Source organism: Sminthopsis crassicaudata, chromosome 3 (genome assembly GCF_048593235.1).
Source record: "Sminthopsis crassicaudata isolate SCR6 chromosome 3, ASM4859323v1, whole genome shotgun sequence".
NCBI classification, from domain to species: domain Eukaryota; kingdom Metazoa; phylum Chordata; class Mammalia; order Dasyuromorphia; family Dasyuridae; genus Sminthopsis; species Sminthopsis crassicaudata.
In genome coordinates, this window is record NC_133619.1 from 29,575,128 (window position 1) to 29,587,851 (window position 12,724).

At 35.4% G+C, this 12,724-nt stretch overlaps 1 pseudogene; it reads left to right on the top strand.

The window, feature by feature from the left end:
- The first annotated feature begins 11,383 nt into the window (after positions 1-11,383).
- Positions 11,384-11,774, top strand: LOC141561852 (small ribosomal subunit protein uS8-like; annotated as a pseudogene).
- Positions 11,775-12,724: the final 950 nt, after the last annotated feature.

Here is a 12,724-nt window from a genome sequence, read left to right on the forward strand (position 1 = left end):
GGATATCATATCCATCAAATTGGCAAAGTTGACTTCCCAAATGTCAAATGTTGAAGGGACTGTAGGAAAATGGGAGAATTCATGTAACATGTGATGGGACTGTGAACTATTCTAACCATTCTGGGGAATAATTTGCAATTATATCTAAAAATTAAACAACTAAACAGGCAGTTTTTTTCCTAAGGAAGAAATCTAAGCTATCAATAACGATGTGAAAAAAAAATGCTCCAAGTCAGTAATACAGAAATGCAAATTCGAGCAATTCTAAAGTTCACTTATAGCAATTCTGAAGGTCCTCCTCCCATCCATATTTGGCAAACAAAAATGGAAAATACCAAAATTGACCCCCAAATGCCGACTGTTGAAGGGGGTAACAGGAAAACAGGACCTTTAATATATGGATGTTGGAGCCATGAATTAGTCCAGTCATTCAGGAAAACAATCAGGAACTATGTCCTCAGTGTTACTAAATTATGCAGACCCTTTATTCTAGCAATACTGCTAGTAGGCTTATACCCCAAAGATATCAAAGGACCAATAGCTGCAAAAATATTAATAGGACTTCTACAACTTTGAAATGACAAAGATTTGGAAACTGAGAATATGCCCATCAATTGGGGAATAGTTGAACAACAAATTATGGACTACAAAAGCAGTGTGGTATTGTGCTTATAAAAAATAATGAAGGGAACAGTCCTGAGTTTTCATTTTCATTTTAAGTGTTGTCTTCCCCCATTAGAATGCAAGCAATTGGAGGGCAAAGAATCTCTCTCTCTCTCTCTCTCTCTCTCTCTCTCTCTCTCTCTCTCTCTCTCTCTCTCTCTCTCTCTCTCTCTCTTTCTTTCTTTCTCTCTCTCACTCTTTTGCTCTCTCTCTCTTTCTCTCTCTCTCTTACTCTTTCTCTCTGTCTCTCTGTCTCTGTGTCTCTTCTCTTTTTCTCTGTCTTCTGTCTCTTTCTCTACCTACATGCATATTTCTCCTTGCTTTTATTTATTCCCAGTGTTTACCACAATGCCTGACATATGGTTAATGTTTTATAAATGATTATTGTCTTGACTGGATTTCATTTCCAGATAAACCTAGGAAGATTTATGTGAAATGATACCCAGTGATGTGAGCAGAAATTGGTTGTGAGGGTCAAAGCAGATAATGCAGATAAATGTTTTGCAAAACTCAAAGACTAGCATCTGTATGTATGGCTGCATATGTGTGTGTGTCTCTAGATATGTGTATGTACGTGCACACATCTGTACATATATGTGGATATATGCCTATTCAGATATGTTTATATTCATGAGCACATGTACACACACACACACACACACACACACACACACACACACACACTACTCTTTCAACAATGACTTGCTGCTGAAAAGCTCTCTATAGAGACCAATCCCCAAATGCTCACACTTGGGGTTAGTTGAAAGGCAGTTCTCAGGACTACCTTGTCTAAGAAATTTGGCTTTCTGCTAGAAGGCTTGATTCTGAGATAATGCTGAATTTCTAGAAATTAAAATCGTTCCCCTGTTCTGTAAAAATAAAGGGTTTGAACTGGTTTATCTCTAAGGTCCTTTTCAACTCTAAAACTAAGTATAGGTTAAATATTTTATTATAAGCAGGAAATATTAAATATGATTTGACAAAGATACAAAAAGGAAAGGGTATAGAACTTGATGTAGGAGGATGTGGCCTTGAATCTCAACTTCACTGTTACTGATTGCCTGAATGATATCTGACATTTCAGTCTCTCTGGATCTTAGTTTCCAAACTATTAAATAAGGAGTTAAGACTAGGTGATGTGTGAAAACCCTGGCAGTTCTAAATCTATGATCCAATAAATATCTAAGTCTCAAATCTAAAAATTTTTAAATTGCAAAATTTTAGTTAGTTAAAATAAAATAGATCACTTTTATATGGAATATTACTGCCAATGGGAGACATCATGGTGTAGTGAACAGAGGACAAGCCTTGGAGTCCAGGAGACGTGTTCACATGCTCTGGATACGTGATAAGGGCACTTAATCTCCCAGTGCCCCAATAAAGCTCTCTAACACCATACAGTATATAGAAAAATCCCTAATCGGAATTAGTAGAGGCCATTTCTTAACAAGAGATCCCTATATGCATGAAATCATAAGTCAGCATCATCACCCTTCCCCCAATTCTCCAAATAGCATGGACAAGAAGCCTTCCAGATGGGCCCTTTATCCATTTGATCTTCTCTATGCCATGACATTACACATAGCTACCATTTTCCTCACCTGCCCCAACTGTTTCAGGACCTTTCTTACAGTTTTTCCAATCTCTCCATTGTCCTTCTTCCCTCCCTTGAATCCAAATCACATAACAATAATAGCACTAGCATTTAAATAAAAATGTAACACTCGTAACATACTTTATAAATACTACTTCATTTTCTCCTCATAAGAACTCTAGTACTATTATTATTTCTATTTTCCAGAAAAGGTTAGATTTCTCCTAGACTCCCAGTAGTCTATTCAGAGCACCATCCTTACTGTGGATTGTTTGAATCTACTGGGAATGATTAGTCTAAAGGAGAGAGGGCTTGGGGGAAGGTGGATGGGCAGGGATGGGGAGGAAGAAGAAGAAGAAGAAGAAGAAGAAGAAGAAGAAGAAGAAGAAGAAGAAGAAGAAGAAGAAGAAGAAGAAGAAGAAGAAGAAGAAGAAGAAGAAGAAGAAGGAGGAGGAGGAGGAGGAGGAGGAGGAGGAGGAGGAGGAGGAGGAGGAGGAGGAGGAGGAGGAGGAGGAGGAGGAGGAGGAGGAGGAGGAGGAGGAGGAGGAGGAGGAGGAGGAGGAGGAGGAGGAGGAGGAGGAGGAGGGGGAGAAAAGAGGGGAGAAAGGTGAGGAGAAGGAAGGAGGGAGAGATTACACACAGAGAAAAAATACAATATATGATGGTCAATTTAAAAATGAAAAAGAAGATCTTAAAGATAATCCAAACCTCTCATTGTGCCAATAAGGACATTGAAGCCCAGGGAAGCAGTATATCCTACCCAAAGTCACACAGGTAGTAAGTATCAGAGGAAGGATTTGAGTCATTTCTTGTGACCCAGTTCCTACTGTACCACACTGCCTCCTTAACAGTGGATATTGTACCTCTACACATCTCAGTTAATTATATATTATCAAAGTATAGTTTGCTGTAGAAAATTGCCAGCAAAAATCTGCCTGCTCCTTTCTCGTGTCTTCAACTTCAAATAGTCTGCTAAAAATGTTATGGAAATGAGAAAGTCAACATATGGGTCACTAATTGTCAATGCCTTTTTTTTTTTTTTTTTTACTAATGATTATCTTCATGGTCTTTTCCCACTGTTTTGAAATATCCTTCTCTTTGAAATATGCTGACAATTGACCCTTGAATACCTTTAAAACTGTGATTCTGGTTTCTTCTGTACATCTTTAATCAAGTTCTTCCCTTCCTTTCTTCAGTTTCATAAGCACCAGTTCCATTTAATCATATTATATGCTGAAATGAGGGACTTTAGTTGATACAGTTCATGATTATTGTTAATAAGAATAGATTTCTCAAGCAGCTGCTTCCATTTCCCATCTATTTGTTATCACTTTTGCAGTGGGATAATCTGCCATGTTTTGGTAGGCTTATTTTCCCATCCACTTTTTTTTTGGGGGGGAAGGAGTATTTGGGGAAATAATATTGCTTATAATCTTTCTGAAAGAGGTTGCAAATGAGTGAATAATTCCAATTTGTATGGCCCTTGACTCCCATGATTTTTTACTAAATAAGGAAATACTGAACCATTTTCTCATTTTTTTTTACATCTTAAAAAGTGACTTTGTATCATTTCTTAAGTTTCTGTAACAAGTGGTGGCCAATCAGAGTCAATATGTTGACTCCTACCTATTTCCTATTTTTCAAAATAACACCTCATTTGAACAGATCAGATTGTAACTGTTATAATCACATACTGTATCTTTTCATCTTTATACTTTCTTCTAATTAGGTGTCAATTTTTACCTTTGCTCTAACCTGGCTAAGATCTGTCTCCATGTAGAAGGCTGATTCTGAAAGGGCTCACATCAGTAGTCAGTTATTAATTATGATAATAATTTTCTTCTCCCTCTCTCCCTCCATTCCTCTCCCCTCACTTCTGTCTCTCTCTCTGTGTCTCTGTCTCTGTCTCTGTCTCTGTCTCTGTCTCTCTCTCTCTCTCTCTCTCAAATGTTTGATGCTTGCTCCATTCGGAGCCTATACATGATAAAATGTCATACAAGCAAAAGGCTTTTGGTCAATCAACAAGTCTCTGGCACCTCTTATTTCTCAATCCCCAACTATGTTTCTCATTATATCTGTCCCAATGTCACCTTCCCACTGAAGCCATCAAATATCAAGCAAGATGTTGATTTGGTTTGGAGGGTCTTGTCAAAGTCTTCATAGAATTTCTCTTCTTTTACATCTGTAATAAATATGAGTATGAGTATAATCCTCTTCATTGGCTGTTTTATGCTTATACTCATTTGGAACCCCTCAGGAATAGATGAACAAAGGTCTTATGAAGTAATATTGTCTATGGCCTTTGGACATCCAATGAAAACATTTTAACCCATTATCCATTTTATCTTTTTTTTTTTTTTTTGGAGAAGTGTGTGAGAGCCATGGTCCCAATCAGTTCTAGTATCTTTTAATCTATTAGTTTATTTTTTTTAATTGAGAAGCTATAAATATGGATATGAAAATTTTCCATCCAAATATCACCTCAATGACCTTTAAAGAAAGATCTTGGGTTGAGTGGATGAATGAAATAATTGATAAGTAGATGGATGAAAAAAAAAAAAGCACTTACTATGTCCCAGGAATTCTTACAAATACAATCGAGCCAGATAGTCCTTGCCCTCAAGAAATCTGCACTCTAATAGGCAGTCTGGTGATAGAGTGATGAACCTTCCTGGAGTCAGGAAGAGCCAAGTTCAATACCATTCAGGTTCTTACTAGCAGTGTGACCCTGGGCAAATCACTCAACTTTATTTTCCTTATCTGTACAGTAAAGTTGGTTATTGTGAGGATGAAGTGAGATAACATTGTAAAATATTTTACAAATCTTAAAGTGCTATATAAATGCTAGCTTTATAGCTAATTAATATCATGCTGTAGCTAATTAATTGTGTCTGATTAATAATTTCTATCATAGCTATAATATATATTATAAATATAGGATAAAATAATATTTTTATAAAACACTTTGCAAACTATAATCCTGGATAAATGCTAGCTATCATCATTTAGGGAATGCAACAAATAGAGGATGAAAGGTGACAAAATAAGTAAAGCTTTTTGTAAACCTCAGAGTTCTATAAAAATATAAGATATTATATATGATGGGGAAGACAACAAATTTAGGATAAAATGTGTAACTCCTAAAAATGCTATGTAAAAGATAAGTATTATTATTATCATCATAAGGCAATAAATGTAGAATAAAGCAATATATTTATTAAAATATAATATTTAAATTTTGATTTTATAAATAATATACTTATAAAATGTTTTGCATATTTTAAAGCATAGTATAAATGTTCTTTCTCATTCTTACTAGGGGAAAGTAAGAAATATAAGATACACTGTGATGATACTTGTAAAGCTCCTTGCAATCTTAAGTTACTATTATTATTCTTTTCATTACTCTATTTTTATTTAGAAGAACCAGAGTAGGGAAAGGGCAGGAATTGTATGATCCAGGACGGTATGTTTTGGAGTTGTCTGGGAGGGGATACAGGTGAGATTTCACCTCTAAGGGCCCGTTGTCCCAGAGTCAGGAGTAATAGTTACAGTAATGTTTGTAGATGGTCTGTTAACTGGGTGATTCTCAGAATTCGTTGCCTCTTATTTCAGTCACCATCCCTGCAACACAACAGGACCTCACAGGGCTTAGGGAAATGCTTGATTACCATATATTTCATGGGTTTCCATGGCCAAATAATTCTGAACCTTGTGGCCAACCTTCTGGTGTTGAGCCTCTCTGTTCTTTGCTAAACTGGCTCTTGGACATTAGCAAGCATGGTGTGAAATGTCACCAAGACCATACTGCAAATTTTTTTCCAACTTAGCAGGCTCTGTAGAGCTGGCAATGGCCAAACTCGAGTTTTAAGCTTATAACCATAAGACCTTGTTAATACCATTACAGAGATATTTTCTTCTTGAATCCTTCAGTATGGTTTAAGCCACTCATTTTATTTGTTTTGTATGTTCCATCCTTTCTTTTGATGTTGTTCTTTTTTATTTGGGATTTCATTGGTCAAAGGTAGGGTGGCTAAGTAGAATTAGTGGGTTCACATCCTGCTTCTGACACATTCCCACTATATAGGAAAGTAATTTATTTCCAGTGTCCCAAAACTTTAAGACAATCAATTATAGATAAATTGTTGATCTGCATAGGTGAACTGAATCCCATACTAGTGTGTCCCTACAGTGAAGAAATCATAGATTCATACTTTCTACTTCCACAAGGGGAAAAAGGAAAAAAAAAAGAAAAAAAGAACAAACACAGGAGGGAAATTAACAGTCTGGAACTATAGGGGAGAATGGGAGTATCATGAGTTAGGCTTTTCAGCTTCATTTTCAATAGCCCAAAATATATTCACTTATACAATGTTTGGTTATGGGAGACAATGTTGCTTAGTGGATAGAGTTTTGGACTACAGAAGAACACAGTTAAAATTCTGCCTCAGATACTTATTGCCTATGTGGCACTGAGTATATCATCACCTTACTATATTTCAGTTTCCTCATCAGCAAAATGAGTGGTTTGAAGCTGATAACCTCTCAGGTCCCTCCTTATGCACTCTAAAGCCAAAGAGAGGATTTCTTGCCAAAGTAGCTGAGTAACTGTCTAGCCCCATATCCCTACTTGTCAAAACCATTATTTGCACCAGACAAATAATGACTAAGAAATCTAAAAAAAAAAAAAAAAAAAAAAAAAACTACTGCAAATTACTTTTTCTGTCCCATAATTCTACTGAAAATTAGCCAAAATCCCATAGGCAGTGGGGGAAAAGGATATATCATTCAAAGCGAGGATAGCAAGACTCAGTATCCAGAGCAAGAGTGAAGAGTTTCCCTGAAAAATCTCCAAGATATTCAGGAAGCTCCAGATAGGAGGCTTTGGAAGATCAGAGAAATGGTAGAAGAAAATGACATTCTCCAGCATGATGTCAGCTTGCCTGATGCCATTGCATGAAGACAAGACTGATCTATTCCACATCTAGAGCATACAGAGTCCTTAACACTTCATCGTCAGGTAGCAAAGAAGGCCAGCATTCCAAAAATTCAAAGATCCAGGGCCTTACCCGAAGATGTGGAGGCCAGTATAAGCACCCACTTGACTCTGGGGCATGACCAATCCACCTCACCCAAAAGTTCATCAAGGGATAGAGACTGCTCCTGGACTAAAACCCCATTCAAAAACTAGTATATAGAAAAGACTACAAGTATCAAGGAACTATATTCAGGATCATACAAGACTTGATAACTTCCACAAAAAACTGAAGGAGATCTTGGAATTTAAGTATTCCACAAGACAGAAGAAAGAGGATTAGAACCAAGAGTATCTTATCCTGAAAAGGTTAGTATAATTCTGCAGAAGAGAAATGAACATTTAAGGAATAAAAGACTTTCAATATTTCCATGAAAAGATCAGAAATGAGAAAGAACTATGAAATTGAAAAACAAATTAATAGGAAATTAGAAAGTAAATTGATCTGAATGATTAGAAAGGACTTTTTTTGTAATGCAGAAGGAAAAGAAACAAGTGTCCTTTTAGCATCTTAATGTCTTCAAAAGATCATGAGGGAATTAAGCTAGAGAATTAGAGGTCTTGAAAGTGGGTTGGTTCTGTTTTGAAGTTTGAAGAATAAAATAAGAAGGGAAGGCAAAAGAAGGAATAGATTCCTGTAGAAAAGAGGAAGAAGAGACTAGAATTGATAGTTTCTCATATAAGGTGAGAAGAGGATATAAATCTTTTTTCCCTCTTTTTTATTATAGCTTTTTATTTACAAAAACATATGCATGGGTAATTTTTCAACATTGACCCTTGCAAAACCTTCTGTTTCAAATTTTCCCCTCCTTCCTTCCACCCCTCCAATACATGTAGTCCAATACATGTTAAATATGTTAAAATATATGCTAGTTTCAATATATGTATACATATTTATACAGTTATCTTGCTGCACAAGAAAAATCGGATCTAGAAAAAAAAAACCCTGAGAAGGAAAACAAAAGTGCAAGCAAACAATAACAGAAAGAGTGAAAATGCTATGTTGTGGTCAACACTCAATTCCTATAGTCTTCTCTCTGGGTATAGATGGGTCTCTTCATTACTGAACATTTGGAACCAGTTTGATCATCTCATTATTGAAGAGAGCCATGTCCATCAGAACTGATCATTGTATAGTTTTGTTGTATAACAGTCTCCTGGTTCTGCTCATTTCACTCAGCATCAGTTCATGTTAGTCTCTCCAAGCCTCTTTGAAATCATTCCGCTGATTATTTCTTTCAGAACAATAATATCCCATAACATTGATGTATCATAATTTATTCAGCCATTCTCCAATTGATGGGCATGCCTTTAGTTTCCAGTTTCTAGCTGCTAGGAAAAGGGCTGCCATAAATATTTTTGCACATGTGGGTCCCTTTCCCTCCTTTAAGATCTCTTTAGGATATAAGTCCAGTAGTAACACTGCTGTGTCAAAGGGTATCCACAGTTTGATAACTTTTTGAGCACAGTGAGGATACAAACCTTGAAGAAGGTATAGGGAGATTGGCACCAGATGAATTTGCATCCCATCTGAAATGGACAAAGAAGGGTGGAACACACACACACACACACACACAGAGTTTGGTGAACCATATATCATGCTCTAATTCAACAGAGAAACAAAATAGAGGAGGGAATATCAAGAGGTAGAAGAGAAGGGAGTAGAGGGAGGGAGGGGATAATTTGGAAAAATGAATACAAGGGATAATATTATTTTAAAAATTACTCATGCATATATACTGTGAAAAAATTATAAATTAAAATAAATAAATAAATAAATTTTTAAAAAAGAGGTAGAGGAATACTTAAGGGGAAATAGATGTTAAGAAAATAAATTTCATGATTTGAGATGGGAGGGGAACTAATAGGGAGAGAGAAAAAAAAAAAAGAATTGCCTTAAATTGTTCCTTAAACAATTGGAAAATGACTATACAAATTGTGTTATATAAATATAAGGGGATGTTATTAGGAAAATTAAAAATAGAATGAATGGAAGCAGAGTGAAATGAAAAAAATCAGGAGAATAATTTATATATTTAATTTATACACTTTAAAGAAAAAACAATTTTGAAAAATTTAAGAACTCTCATCAAGCCATGGTCCAGCCAGGGGTCCAAAGGACCTATGGAGAATTATCCACCTTCTAACATAGAAGTAATGAATGTCAAATTAGAAAGATATATACATTGTTGTATATTGCCACTGTGTGACTCTGCTTAGTTTGACTTTATTTTTTATAAAGTTTCTTTTTCTCAATTTTTAATAGAAGGAGAGAAATCTATAAGAGTAAGACACTCCTGCCCTTTTTAAACAGACAAAGCATAGATGATTCTGAGTGTCACATAGAATCCTCTTTCTGCTGTGTCTATGGAAACGTTGTTTGTTTTAAAGTTCTTTTTTTTTTTTTAATTAAGACTAAGTAAAAGGGAAGTAGGGTTTTTCTGGCATGATTTGTTCTTGATGAAGCCATCAGCTTCTTTGTAATCATTTTTTTTTCTTTCTAAATGTTCAAGAATGATCCCTTAATGATAGGTTTTAAAATTTTCCCAGGAATCAAAGTCAAATTCACTGATCTATAGTTTACAGACTCTGTACTTATTCCTCATTTTGAAAATTAAGGAGGAAAGGAGAAAAGCGAATAAGCATTTATTATGTTCCTACCATTTGCCAGGCAGTGTACTAAATATTTTATAAATATTTTATCATTTGATTCCCATAATAACACTGGGAAATATGTGTTTTTAATTTTACAGTTAAAAAAAAAACTGAAGCAAACTGAAGTCAAGTGACATGCCTAGAATCATACTAATAAGTGCCTAAAGGCATACTGAGGGCCCAGTGAGCTATCTAATTGCTTCACCAATTAATATCTTCTGAATATCATTTACCCAATTGTCATCTCCCCTAACATCAATTTTCACTTGAGATCTTACTGCAATTTTGATTGATTGAGATCTCTTCAAAATCAGGGAGAAGTAGTCAAAAAAACTACCAGTTTTATCAATTGGTTTTATGAGAAGCTATAGAAAGAGCTGCTATGAAAACATCTGAAAATGGGAGCCCACTTTCCTCTATCTTTGTCTCGGGGCAATGTGGGCTCAAACTTAAAAGACTTTTTTTTTATGAACATTCCTCCTATGAACAGTCAACAGATAAGTTACTCCTTTACCTTCAAGGCACTGTCTCTCAGAAACTAGGTCCATTGATACTGAACTAGTTCCTGCTTTAAGCAGACTCTGCTAGAAACCATAGTTGCTGGACCTCCCAAGATTGTTCTGACCTTTCAAAGCTCATAAAGTTGTAACCTAGTCCATCTTATCTGATACTTATTTCCCTAAGATCTGGAAAGAAAAACTGAAACAGAAAAAACCCCAACTGTTTCATTCATTCCCAAACACTTGGTGATATGGGTTTAAAGATTAGATTATCAGTACCATGACCTCTTCCCATCTAAAAGAAATCCTTTTATACTAGAAAACTATCAGGGAAGTAAAATCAGTTTGGCTAGGCAGATATATTAGGTTGTAGCTCAATAGCCAATTCAAAGGCTCTTTATCACTACCCAGTAAGTGGATAAGAAACAGATTATACACCATTTCACATTTCTAGAAGCAAGTTTCCCTTGTTTCCATGTGGATTGTCTCCAGAAAGAGAAGTGTGAACATGCTTGAATGACTAGGTATCTTTTGTCCAATCTCTTTAGGCTGATAACTCTTTTGCTTATGTACTAAATTACAGATGGGTTGTCATAAGAAATCACAAAGACTCTCACCAGTAATTATTGAATCAATCTAATTTACTATGCACATATTGACTCCCTATTATGTGTCAGATTTGAGGCAATTTGGTGTAGTTGATAGAGCAATGATCTTGGAGGCAGAGAAATCTGATCTTGATGCTTCATATCTTATACATGTTTCATATGTACTGTATGCTTAAGGAATGCTTGTCTAATTGAATTATATAAGTGAAAAGCATAATTTATTTGATTTTCTATTTTATTTTCCAATTACAAGTAAAGATAGTTGTCAACATTCATTTTTTTAAGATTTTGAGTCCCTCTCTTTCCACCATCTTGCAGCGCTACCACAATGCACACGAATGTGCTGACAGATGCTCTCAAAAGCAACAACAATGCAGAAAAGTAAGGAAAACACCAGGTTCTTATTAGGCCATACCCTAAAGTAATCATCCAGTTCTTAATTGTGATGATGAAGTAAAGTTACATTGGTGAATTTGAGATCATTGATGTTCACAGAGCAAGAAAAATTATTGCAAACCTCACGGACAGATTAAGCAAGTGTAACATAATCAGTCCCAAATTTGATGTTCAATTAAAAGATCTGGAAAAGTGGCAGAATAATCTGCTACCATCCCATCAATTCGGGTTCACTGTGTTTATAATCTCAGCTGACATCATGCACCATGAAGGAGCAAAGATGAAAACACACAGGAGGAAAAATCCTGGGATTCTTTTTCTAAGGGTATAAAACATACAAATAAAATCCTCCAATGGCTTTAAAAAAAAAAGATTTTGAGCCTCAACTTTTTTCTCCTCCCTTATGTCCCCTCTCCCTAAGAAAACAAGCAATTTGATATAGTTTATACATGTATAATCATTTTAAACCTAGGTCCATATTTGTCATGTTGTAAAAGAAAAATCAGACCAAAAGGGGAAAAGACACAAGAAAGAAAAAGCAAACAAATAAACAAACAAACAAAAAAGTGAAAATAGTATGCTTAATTTGCATTCAATCTCCAAAGTTCTCCCTCTGGCTGCAGATGGTATTTCCCATCGAAAATCTATTGGATCTTGGATCACTTGCTGAGAAGAGCTGAGTCTATCACAATAGATCATTATATAATTTTGCCCTTACTGTGTACAGTATTCTTCTGGTTCTGCTCATTTCACTCAGTATCAATTCATGTCTTTTCAGGTGGTTCTGAAATCAGCCTGTTCATCATTTCTTACAAAACAATAAGTATTCTATTGCACTCATATACAATACTTTATTCAGTCATTTCCTAATTGATGATTCTCCCCTCATTTTCCAATTTTTTGCCACCACAAAAAAAAGCTGCTACTAATATTTTTGCACATGTGGGTCCTTTTCCTCTCTTTATGATCTCTTTGAGATAGAGATCTAGTAGTGACACTATTGTATCAAAGGATATGCACAATTTTATAGACCTTTGGGCCCAGTTCCAAATTGCTCTTCATAGTGGCTGGATCACTTCACAACTCCACCAACAAAGCACTGGTGTCTCACTTTTCCCATATTTCCTCCAAAATTTATCATAATTTTTTCTCTCATCTAGGCCAATTGAATAGGTGTGAGGTTATACTTCAGAGTTGTTTTAATTTGCATTTCTCTAATCAACAGTGATTTAGAGTATATTTTCATATGAGCATATTTTATTTTAAATGAAAT